The sequence below is a fragment of the Pantherophis guttatus genome, chromosome 2 (genome assembly GCF_059756535.1).
Source record: "Pantherophis guttatus breed Tessera chromosome 2, ASM5975653v1, whole genome shotgun sequence".
Lineage (NCBI taxonomy): Eukaryota > Metazoa > Chordata > Lepidosauria > Squamata > Colubridae > Pantherophis > Pantherophis guttatus.
The window spans coordinates 19,878,456-19,891,490 of NC_142064.1; the positions used below are offsets into that span (position 1 = coordinate 19,878,456).

Here is a 13,035-nt window from a genome sequence, read left to right on the forward strand (position 1 = left end):
CAATTCCTTTTCCAAGATAACCCTTACATATCCCTCTTTGGCAAGATTTTTAAGAATGGTGCAGGTATAGGAATTCCAGCAACTAAACTGAATTTCCTATCTGCATCAACATTTACCCAACATACATTACAGGCAGGAGTGGGTTCTAAATTTTTTTACTACCGGTTCTGTGGGTGTGGCTTATTTTGTGGGTGTGGCTTGATGGTCATGTGACAATTCTTTAGAATTTAGCAGACGTACTGGTCTACCAGGCTTTTAACTGCTTGCAGAGCTGTACCGGTCTACCCATTTGGCGGCCCTTTGAAGCCCTGCGGCAAGAGTTTAAACAGTTTTTTTTCTTTCTAGACATCAGCTGGGACTCGGGAGGCAGTGAATAGATTGGGGGCGGGGCCAAATAAAAGGTAAGAATAACGCGGGTGGGGCGGGAGGGCCCAGCTCCCGAACAAAGAGAACCGGTTTGGTGACGTCATATCGTCACCGCTACCAGCTTGTCCGAACCGGGCTGAACCGGGCCGAACCCACCACTGATTACAGGTTGTTCTCAACTTAAAACCATTCATGTAGCAACTGTTCGAAGTAACAACAGCAATGGGGGGGAAATGACTTATGACTGGTCTTCACACTTAAAACTGACATCACATCCCCACAGTCACACAATCAAAATTTTGGGGACTCGGAAACATGCAGATATATATGATAGCTACAGGATCCTGGAGTCATGTGATTGCCATTTGTGACGTTCCCAGCTGGCCTCCACCAAGCAGTCAATAGGGAAAGCTGGATTCACTTAATGACAGTGTGATTCACTTAGCAACTGCAGTGATTTGCTTAACCACCATGGCAAAAAAAATTGTAAAATTTGATGCAAGTCACTTGACAACTGTCTTGCTTAGTAAAGTCTGGCCTTAATTGCGGTTGTCAGTCAATGACTACCTGTATGGCAAAATCTTTCTTGTTTTGTTTCAATAGAATAGACTAGACTAGACTAGACTAGACTAGACTAGACTAGACTAGACTAGAGTAGAGTAGAGAAGAGTAGAGTAGAGTAGAGTAGAGTAGAATTCTTTATTGGCCAAGTGTGATTGGACACCCAAGGAATTTGTCTTTGGTTCATACGCTCTCAGTGTACATAAAAAGAAGATACATTCGTCAAGAATCATAAGGCACAGCACTTAATGATAGTCATAGGGTACAAATAAACAATCAAATCATACTAGGAAACAATTAATATAAATTGTAAGGATACAGCAATAAATTACAGTCATACAGTCATAAGTGGGAGGAGATGGGTGATAGGAATGATGAGAAGATTAATAGTAATGCAGATTTAGTGAATAGTTTGACAGTGTTGAGGGAATTATTTGTTTAGCAGAGTGATGGCGTTCAGGAAAAAACTGTTCTTGTGTCTAGTTGTTCTGGTGTGCAGTGCTCTATAGCATCATTTTGAGGGTAGGAGTTGAAACAATTTATGTCCAGGATGCAAGGAGTCTGTAAATATTTTCACAGCTCTCTTTTTGACTCGCGCAGTATACGGGTTCTCAATGGAAGGCAAGTTGGTAGTAATTGTTTTTTCTGCAGTTCTAATTATCCTCTGAAGTCTGTGTCTGTCTTGTTGGGTTGCAGAGCCAAACCAGACAGTTATAGAGGTGCAGATGACAGACTCAATAATTCCTCTGTAGAACTGGATCAGCAGCTCCTTGGGCAGTTTGAGCTTTCTGAGTTGGTGCGTAAAGAACATTCTGTGTTGTGCTTTTTTGATGACATTTTTGATGTTAGGTGTCCATTTTAGATCTTGAGATATGGTAGAACCTAGAAATTTGAAGGTCTCTACTGTTGATACTGTGTTGTCTAGTATTATAAGAGGTGGAAGTATGGAAGGGTTTCTCCTAAAGTCTGCCACCATTTCTACAGTTTTGAATGTGTTCAGTTCCAGTTTAATGTCTCTCTATAAACCAGCAGTCATTAAAAAACCATCCCTGTATCCATCATCAGCTGGAGAACTGACCACTACAAAATCCCTTTTGTTTCACCAAACAGCCTCTGCTACTCCATTCATCAACTGCCTTGGCACCAGGTTTTGACATATGGCTAAACCCACCAGCTCTCTGTTAAAATGTGCTTCCTTTCCCAAGGTTAGCCTATGGGAATCAGGCAAAGGGAATACTGTAGTTCACACGGTGGCTCAGTGGCTAAGAAGCTGAGCTTGTCTATCGAAAGGAATTTCATCTAGGGCTCCTATTGCTATTGGTAGTATCTTTGCTTTCTTTTGCCACAGCCTTTCTACTTTTATTTGCATCTCTTTATATTTTGTGTATATAAGAGATACGGTGGCTCAGTGGCTAAGACGCTGAGCTTGTCGATCGAAAGGTCGGCAGTTCAGCGGTTCGAATCTCTAGTGCCGTGTAACGGGGTGAGCTCCCATTACTTGTCCCCACTTCTGCCAACCTAGCAGTTCGAAAGCATGTAAAAAATGCAAGTAGAAAAATAGGGACCATCTTTGGTGGGAAGGTAACAGCGTTCCGTGCGCCTTTGGCATTTAGTCATGCCGGCCATATGACCATGGAGATATCTTTGGACAGCACTGGCTCTTTGGCTTTGTAATGGAGATGAGCACTGCCCCCTAGAGTCGGGAATGACTAGCACATATGTGTGAGGGGAATCTTTACCTAATAAAAGAGAATATCTGTAGTTCAGATTGAACTATGGAGTCCTTGGTGCTCTCTGAGTGGGTTTGTTTGCTTGTGGACATTTCATTACCCATCTTAGCAAGCAAACAACTAAGCTCAGAGAGCACCAAGGACTCCAAAGGGAATAATGGTCTGTTTTACATAATCCTTAAAAGTAGAAAGCCCCTCATTGATCTGCAGATAGCATTAAAATCTATTTTAATTATTCCTCCATTGGGAAAAGGAGAATCACTCCATTGGTTTTTATTAAGAAAGAGGCACTAAAGCACACTGATCCAATCCATAGAAATCAATAGTACACGCTTCTAAATAAAATCCCTTAACCGAAGGCATAACGTAAAAGATTATGCTCATCAAATTTGGGGGCTAAGTGTCATATATCTCAATCACAGATTCCCAAATTATAGGTCTGTGGTTATTGAATCAACTGCCCAAAAAAAGAAGTTCCAATATTCTCAGATACGTTATCGTTTTCACTTGTTAAATATATTTTAAAAAATGATCATTGTCATAAATGTAACCAATCTAAATTCCTTCTCCAGGACATGAGGAAACGGATTTTGATAACGGCCAGCATGGAGAACCCTCTACCAGGAGAACTCTATCTGGCATTCAAAGCAACAGGGACATATGGAAATGAAGGTGTCGCATGTTGTTTGATACCAGTTTAATTTAGTTCAATATGGACAGTGTCCCGCTGCTGCAACCACATTCAAGACTGCACGCATTCTTTATAAGAAATACCATGCAAAGCACATATTGAGCTTTTAAGCCTATTCCTTCTCCAGTTAATGGACAAGATCTCTAATATATAGGTGGCAGAGATCGTCAGCACATTGCATGAATAATGCATTCAGTTTATGGGCTCCGACCGGGGACTTCAGTAAGCATACAGGTGCTTATGCACAGATATCAAAGTTTTTGAGAAGTCAACATTCTTAGCTGTTTGCAATCAATAAACAATGCCATCCCCATGCTATGATTAGAGTCACAGAAGGACCGAAGAGCATTAGCACAATCGACTAATGTCAGCCCAGGGGTGCTATTCAGCAGGTTCTGACAGATTCTGGAGAACTGGTAGCGGAAATTTTGAGCAGTTCGGAGAGCCTGCAAATGCCACCTCTGGCTGGCCCCAGAGTGGGATGGGAATGGAGATTTTGCAGTATCTTTCCCCCAGGAGTGGGGTGGGAATGGAGATTTTGCAGTATCCCGCTGCCACGCCCACCAAGCTACACTACACCCATCAAGCCACGCCCACAGAACCGGTAGTAAAAAAAATTGAATTCCATCACTGTGTCAGCCATGACGTTATGCTCGTTCAGCTACACTACACCCCATTCTTGGTTGAATAATTGGCTGAGTTCTTGCACCCCATGAGGCCATAAAATAAGAAGCAGCCATGTTTTTGTATTTAATATTGGGGGACAGGATAGGGCAGGGGTAGGAGTCAGTATTGTGGGGGGGTTTTCTCTTTTGTAGGAGACATATTACTTCGAAGTATGGGTGGTGTGGTGGCCTAGAGGTGGAGCTCTCGCCTCACAATCAGGAGGCTGTGAGTTTGATCCTAGGTAGAGGCAGATATTTCTCTCTCTGGGCACACTGTGAATATATCTGTTGAATAAAGCTCTGCATTGGCGACAGGAAGGGCATCCGGTCAGTAAACACTCAGCCCCATTCAGTTGCCCAGACTCCACCCCACAAGGGATTATGAGGAATTAAAAGAGGAGGATGAGGATGATATTACTTCAAAGTGTATTACGTTTATTTTGGGGTTTCCCATTTCAGAATAGAACACCAGAAAGTACCATAAATGATTTATGTTGATTTTGACCAATTGTAAGATAGAATAGCAGCTTTATGAGTCATGAAAATGGGGGACTTCAAGGACCCCACGCGTTCACCCATCCCACTTTAATCAAATTATTAGGCTCACATATTGCATTATTTATTTATTTATTTATTAAATTTTTATACCGCCCCCCCTCTCCCGAAGGACTCGGGGCGGTGAACAGCCAAAATTAAAAACATACAATACAAATATTAAAATACATTAAAACGAAATTAAATTACCTTTGGCTTCTCCAATTTAAAACCCCTTACCCATAAAATTCCCCAATTAAAAGATTTTTAACCCAGCCCGGCTTGCTGAAATAAAAAAGTCTTCAGGGCCCGGCGGAAGGTCCGGAGTGGGTGCCCCCACAGAGAAGGCTCTTCCCCGGGGGGTCGCCAGCCGACATTGCCTGACAGACGGCACCCTGAGGAGGCCCTCTCTGTGGGAGCGTGTTGGCCGGTGGGAGGTTATCGGAGGCAGAAGGTGGTCTCGTAAGTAACTGGGTCCTAAGCCATGGAGCGCTTTGAAGATGAGAACCAACACCTTGAAGCGCACTCGGAAGACCACTGGAAGCCAATGCAGCTCGCGCAGTAGAGGTGTCACATGGGAGCGCCATGTCGCCCCCATAAGTACCCGCGCAGCCGCATTCTGCACCAGTTGGAGCCTCCGAGTGCTCCTCAAGGGGAGCCCCATGTAGAGAGCGTTGCAGTAGTCCAGGCGGGAAGTAACGAGGGCATGAGTGACCGTGCATAAGGAGTCCCGATCCAGAAAGGGGCGCAACTGGCGTATCAGGCGAACCTGATAGAAAGCCCCCCTGGCCACGGCCGTCATATGCTCTTCTTAAGACAGCTGTGCATCCAGGAGGACACCCAAGTTACGCGCCCTCTCCATGGGGGCCAATGTCTCACCCCCAATAATCAGCGATGGCACCAGCTGACTATATCGGGACGCCGGCAGCCACAGTCACTCAGTCTTGGAGGGGTTGAGCATTAAGTCATGATATGGTTTGGTTTTGATTTAGCGGGATGTGTGAATTCTATTATGTTTTATTAAACACTCTGGAGTGATGTATTAATCAAAGGCATTGAAGTATTAATCAAAGGCATTGAATATTACAATTGGTTATACCTTTCGGATGGTGTGTCTTCTAATACAGGGCTTCTTTTTCTCTTGGTTTCATAGACGTCGTCATCCATCCATCTCCTCTAATCATCCAACACCATTCAAATTTGTTGGGTCGCAGTCCCCCAAACTTTTTGATAATATATTATTAACCAATCCCAACACTTCAACCCCAAAATTACAGAAGACTGCTTTGCCCTTCCTAAGAAATCTGTATGAATGCAGAACTCATTAGTGGGAGCCTTGGTAGTACAGTGGACTAAAGCACACTGTTATTAACATCTGCTGCTTGCAATTACTGCAAGTTCAAATCTCACCAGGCTCAAGGTTGACCCAGCCTTCCATCCTTTCAAAGGTAGGTAAAATGAGGACCCAGGGCGATAAGCTGACTTTGTATAAATATACAAAAGTATGAAGGCTATTGCTTAACGCATTGTAAGCCGCCCTGAGTCTCCGGAGAAGGGCGGCATATAAATTAAAGCAAAAAAAAAAAAAAAAACCTCTGCCCATCTTTTAAAATACAAGCATGAAGTGTAAATACATACTGGCCAATAATTCTTGGTGTGGAGTGGAGTTGTGGTTTGAAAATGTGAAGATTAAAAAAAAAAGGAAAGCTGTTACTTCTACTTGAGGGAAGGCAAAGTCTAGTATAAAAAACATTAAAAATTCAAAGGGCTGACAAATCACATCAATCAATGAAGTCTTGTGGATGCAAAAAAAAAAAAAGCACATTTGACCCCCCAAAAATAGAGCAATAGCACTTAGACTTATATACCGCTTCATATTGTCCCCAACAATCTGGATCCTCATTTTACCAACCTCGGAAGGATGGAAGGCTGAGTCAACTTTGAGCCTGGTGAAATTCAAACTGCTGAACTGCTGGCAATTGGCAGTCAGCAGAAGTAGCCTGCAGTAGGGCACTGCGCCATCATGGCTCATATAAACTATCACCTACTTTTAAATCCTAAATTTCTCTATTCCCAATAAAAGCTGTTAAGATTTTGGTGCCTATCCCATTACAGCAGGGGTATCAAACTCAAGGCCTGGGAGCCAGATGCAGCCCACGGGGTAGTTAGATCTGTCTCGGGGGCCGCTCTAAAAACAGCAAAGGACTGCCCCGCGGTGCCTCTGCCAGTGAAAATGGAGCTCAGGAGGGCCACCCATGACCCTCACAGGTTCTTCATGCCCCCCCCCCACGCCATTTTTGCTGGCAGGGGGTGGCAGGAGGCCGTCATGGCTGAAAACAGAGCTCGGGAGCCCGTTTTCACTGGCAGAGAACTCAGGCCACCAGACACCCCCAACACGAGTGATGTCAAGCTGGCCACACTCACCCTGACCACACCCACCCCAGCCCCCGAGATCAAACACAACCCTGATGCAGCCCTCAATGAAATCGAGTTTGACACCCTTGCATTACAGGATGAAGACAGCCTGTACAAAATTCCATTACACCCGAATAAAAATAAATTCCTGTTGGCAAACCTGATGTCACACTGCATTAAAATCAATCAGCTTCTATTTGTATCATCTTTATCATTCTTCATTAGCCGAACACCTTTTTGTGTCCTCCAGGTAGATTTTTTTTTATCAAACTCCTTCTTTGTGAACAATCCTCCCTTTGTGCAAGTATCAGCTAATCCAAGTATTTTTGCAAGGAACCAGAACTGTTTAGATGAGGTAATACAGTGTATTGCAACAATTTTAAAAGATCTGAGAAAAGAATAAAAGTCTTTCTTCAAGTACAAAGCTCGGTAACAATAGTTGCTGAACTGCTAATTATAGGAGTCGCCATTTTGAACCACCTTTAAATTGTAATTAACAAGGTGAGGGCAGATGTATAATTCCTAAGAGACACTCTTCTGATTAACATCCAGCTCTAATTTTGATATCTGGGTTAAGAGTAATAAGCAAGATCTATCTTAGGGCAATAGGCTAAATCACATCAAGACATAAAGTCTGCAAAATAGGCATAAATCAGTGGTGGGATTCAAATTTTTTTACTACCGGTTCTGTGGGCGTGGCCAAGGTGTGTGGCAGGCAGCAGTCAGCCTCCTGCTGAGAGCAAAAACGGGCTGCAGGGGGGGAACATGCCGCCCCTGCGCCCCATTTTGGGCCTAGGAGGCCTCCCTGAAGCCTCCTGTGAGTCAAAATGGGGTGTGTGGGGACTTCTGGAAGGGGCAGGACAGGAAGAGGCGGGGCCAGTCAGAAATTTAACTACTGGTTTGCCCGAACCACCTGAATTCCACCACTGGGCATCATACATTTTGTGCTGCAGAATTTAACATTTTGTGCAAAAGATTCTTTTCAATTACACTGCCACAACCATGCACCTAATTCTAAAAACGACTGCTTCAAAAGCTTAAAGCCAGCCTGCTCGAAAATATTGAAACAAATGGAACAAACATTTGTTTCAATACACTCATACATGCAACCGTCACTGCTGGCTTCATTATAGGGGACACTTTCTGGAGTTTGGAGCCCCTTTGAAAAGACAATAAGGATGGGGCTATTCTAATCTGCCACAGGAAGGTCTTTCTCAGAAGTAGGGTCACAACTGAAAAGGTTGTGCTTCTTCTAGGCTTCTAAATACCATGTTTCCCCAAAATAAGACTGGTCTTAGATTATTTTTTGCTCCAAAAGATGCATTATACCTTATTTTCTGGTTAGGTCTTATTTTCAGGGAAACAGGGTAGGATGGAATTTAGAAGAAGGCTTCTCTTGCTGATCAGACTAGCTAGCCAGAAGGGAATAAGACATGACCAATCCTTACAAACACTCAAGCTTTAAATAATAACTGCATCAATTCCATTTAGATTGTATGCTGAGATGAAGGATGAGGCAGGCTAACCCAGCACTCTATGTCCAAAAGGAACGTTGATAACTGAACCCAAGCTGAACATGAGTCAGATGTAGAATACAGCTTCTAAAAGACAAAGACGTTCTTAACTATATTAGCAGAAGCATTGTGTCAAAAAAAAACTAGAGAATCTAAAATTTCATTGTAGCCTCCTGTTGACAGGCTGAGGCTGATGGATGTACAGTTGTTGGTTCTAAATGTTAAAGATGGCTAAAAGCAGGACTTTCATTACAAGAAGTGGCCAGAATAGTGTATGGGATGGAGGCATAAATCTAAATTACGTAACGAACACTGGAAAGAGCTGGATGTGTTCCATCTGGAAGATAAAAGGAGATCATAATAATAATCTTAAACTAGCTGAAGGGCTCTTACCCAGATAATTAAAACAGGATACGTTTCTTAGTGGCCCAAGAACTGGAACCAAGCATAACACGTTTGGAGAAACTTCTTAAGGATCCAAATTACTGAACCATGAAACAAACAGATTTTTTTTTCTTTTTGCTGGAATTAAATCAAATGTTTCTCTGGGTGTGTACTGTCTTGGAATTCTGGAGTTTCAGTGGAGAAACAGCCCAGAAAAGTAGCTTTGCCTCCAGTGTTAAAAATTATCCATTCAATAAGAGGCTGGAAGATGAAGCATCCAAAACTCCAACTACATTTTTTTTTCATCTATTTTACAGTTCAGGAAGATGATAAGATTGATGATTCAGGTAGTCCTTGACTACAATCATTTGTTTATAGATCCTTGAAGTTACAACAGCACTGTAAAAAAATGACTTAGGCAGGTCATCACACTTATGTCGCAGCTTCTCCAGGCTCACATGATCAAAAGTGGGGCACTTGGCACTTGGCGTGTATTTATGGCAGCATCCTGGCGGGTTATGTGATCGCCATTTCCAACCTTTTCGGCGAGTTTCCAAGAAGCAAAGTGAATTGGATCAGCTGGACTTCCTCAATAATTTCACTTAAAGTGGCTCGCTTAACAACTGCAGATGATTTGCTTAACAAGCAGGGCCAAAAAAGGGTCACAAAACTGGGCAATTAACTACCACCCTACTCAGCAACAGACATTTTGATCCCAATTGTGGTGTTAAGTCGAGGGCCACCTTTAATCAGGGAATTTATTTGCATGCTACTTTCATAGAGAAAATCTCCAGGGCTTCCTCAGTGTTTGCTATGCGATTTCACTTAACCAGGGGCAAATTATGACCTACTTACAATATCCGAGGAATATCAAAGTGCTATAAATCCTAAGTATTTTGTTTCACCCGTGTTTATTTGGAAAGGAGCCTTTTCAAAGTCTTTTCATACCAAGTGCTGCCAATGTTTTTAGTTTTGAAAAGCTTTCTTTCGTTTCAGCTGGGGTTTGGCGCTTTCTTTTTTCTTCTGGGGAACATGGATTTCCAATTAAAATGTAAAATGTCTTATTCAATTTTAAATTGAACAGAGAACACATCTAGCCAGTGTCGTCTGCAGAGGAAGCGAAACAGGAAATATGGGAATTGCTGCATCACAGTTGAGATTCTGCTCCTTTATATGCAAATATAATGCTGGGCCACATAGAAAAAGGATAAAACTTTTGACTGCCATGTTGCTTGTTTTGACGGGCTCCCCTGCAGTTGCTGCTGAAAGCAGCCACCCATTTAATAACAGCAGCAATCAGGAAACATTGGAGATTATTCAAATAGGCCTCACACGAGCCTGCCACTAAATTTGGGGAAATATTCAAACTCCTTGTTTAAAAAAAACAAACTTTGGCCCTTCTCAATCACAGAAGGTAGAGTGAGAGGAAAGGGATTAACTTCACATTATTTTTGGTTAGAAAGAGATATTTTCTTCCATTCCCATGGAAGAAACCTCTTTCTTTCTATTTTTACTTCTGCCTTCCAGAACAGGGGTCTCCAACCTTGGCAACTTTAAGACTTGTGGACTTCAGCTCCCATATTCCTCAGCCAGCTTTGCTGGCTGAGGAATTCTGGGAGCTGAAGTCCACAAGTCTTAATGTTGCCAAGGTTGGAGACCCCTGTTCCGGAAGGTGCAGAGACAACTCTTCTTGGTTCCATGTTGGGCCAAGAACCCAACAAGATAGCAAAGATGAAGGCTTAGAATGAGCAGGACGCCGCATTAGTTTTGCTCAAACAAGCATCTCGAAACACCTTGCAGGCTGCAAATGTTGGGTTGCCCCATCACAGGACCTCCAAGGATCCAGGTTAAGAGTGGAGGTTTAATCTTGAGTGGCAACCTCTCTCTTTTTCTCTCTCAATTTCTACGAATAAGCCTTGTGTCAATACATTGGAGCTGCTCTCCCCATCAGTACCTCCTTCTAACTGGGTCTCTGGACTGATTCATTTCCGCCATCCTCTTCATGTAAGCTAGTCTTGAGAGAGTCTGCATTCTATTTCTGCCCCAGGCTTACTCTGTTTCTTCTTCTTTCTTGCTGCCTCAATGCTCCCTGAACAAGGGAAACACATAACAATTACTCAGTTTAACTCTCTATTTGAAGGCATTCCTTCTAGTTAAAGGATTGTCTTGTCCAAATTCAGTGTAATGTTAATAGTCTTTTTCACTATGATCAACTATAAACTAGCTTTTTGCATCCTAATCTTTAAAGCTAGAAGAAACCTGGTCGAGGAAGGCTAGTTTAAATTTTAAGTAATTATTTTAATTCACGTTTATAAATTACAAAACATGTTTAATGTAAATATGCATCTTTCCTTGCTGGACGGGTAAGTGTCCAGATTTTATTAATTCAGATTTGTGCTACAATGTAGATCAGCAGAAAATGGTTTGTGCGCAAGGAATTTCAAACTCCTGTGTGATTTATCTGAATTATTACCAAAGACAACTGAAGAACTAGGACCAGGAAAAATGCTTCACTTGAGCAATTGGAAAGCAACATGCTTTGAAGATCCATCAAACTTGTGTTTTATACAAGATTTGTTTTTCCCTTATTGCAAAAGCCATCACAAGGAAACCTAACAATAAGCAACACACTTTCAACATACGTGTGGAAAATAGGATATTTCTGCATCTACATTCAGTTTAGTTCTAATCTCCTGAGAAATACGATGTATAGTATTATTCAATGACCTACATTATGGTGGGTATCCAACTCTTATTCATTGAGTGAATAGTCTTAGGGCATGTGTGAAATCTTGAATATTCACCATTAAATATATAGGGCTTAGCACAAGAGACCAGTTCTCTATCTCAGCAACTGTCATGAAACCTCTAAGATTAGATCATTATTAGTGAGACTCACAAGGTCATTCACACAGCCCACTCACCTGCGAAATACATGTCTGAGCAGCATTTCAACTTGCAGTCAGCTCTCAAAAGTCTAGCAACTAGCCACCAATTAACAACATTTCAGCTTATTGCAAATGGACTAAGATTTAGTCAACTGGCTTATTTCCAATGTTTTAAAAATATTTTGACATGATTAAAGTATCACTAATTAACTATGTAGAGCTTTTAATTAAAAAAACCCCTGTGAAATAATTTCAAGTATTCAACAAGGGGACTATATGAATCCTAATAATTAATGCTGTAAATATGACTATATGCAGGTGAGAAATCATCTTTGTGCTTACTCTATGTTGGTCGCAGACATAACCTTTGCTTTAGCACTACAATAAGAGCTGCACAAAACCAACCATTAGAGCTGTTCTGGATAATAAAAAGATCTTCTATAGGAAAGCAAAGGGTGGTGTATTTCCCGAAAACTTATTAAAATCATTTATAGTCCCACCAGAGTTTTCAGTTTGTATAATTGGAGACAGTGGACAAGTTTAGATACTTACACGTTCACTGTCCTTTGCTCACCAAAAAATGCTTTTCTAACAGAGCATGTAATTCCTCTTGGCCTCAGGAAAGAAAAATTATTCTATGAACCTGAACTAACCATTCTCGAATCCTTCCTATTGGAATTGTTGCAAATGATGGTTTCTTATTCTAGGTGACTTTAGCAAAAACTTTTTTTAAATTTAGTCCAACACCAATTTAACCTATATGACATTCACTGGAATTGATTATGGAGATTGTAATTCCAATTTTTATGCAAACTTATTCATAGTTGTGACATCATCGACTATTGCTATCCATGAGGGCTATTATCTGCATTGGGCTTAGTTAAGTTACTCTTCTCCTTCTTGGACCAACTTTCCCGAAAAGTAATGAAGAAGTTCTGAGCCACTTTTGTAACTTCATCAGCTAGAAAACATTTTGCAAAAGCTAAGTAATTATCAAGTGCACATGTTGTTCATTCTGTTTACATGACTATGGATGTGCAAAAAAGCCTCAAAACTGTGATATATATAATTTTGTCTCAAAACTGTAGAACAAATGAAAACATTTCACAGCATTGGATTCTAATCCGTCTTTTTTAGATGCTAGGAATTTAATCCTATAACACAGTCCATAACTGTCAGCTTCTTGTACCATAATATTTGTGGAAGGAAGAGACACCATCTTCTGGTTCAATTAAAGAAACTCTCCAGAAAACTTAGATTATTTCTTACTGCTAATAGAAAATTTCA

The 13,035-nt window shown here is 41.5% G+C and overlaps 1 long non-coding RNA gene across 1 annotated transcript; it reads left to right on the top strand.

Moving 5' to 3' along the window:
• Positions 1–228: 228 nt before the first annotated feature.
• Positions 229–3,444, top strand: LOC117680039 (uncharacterized). Its single transcript, XR_004595512.3, has 2 exons — positions 229–401; positions 3,230–3,444. It is a non-coding gene; the product is annotated as an uncharacterized LOC117680039 (long non-coding RNA).
• Positions 3,445–13,035: the final 9,591 nt, after the last annotated feature.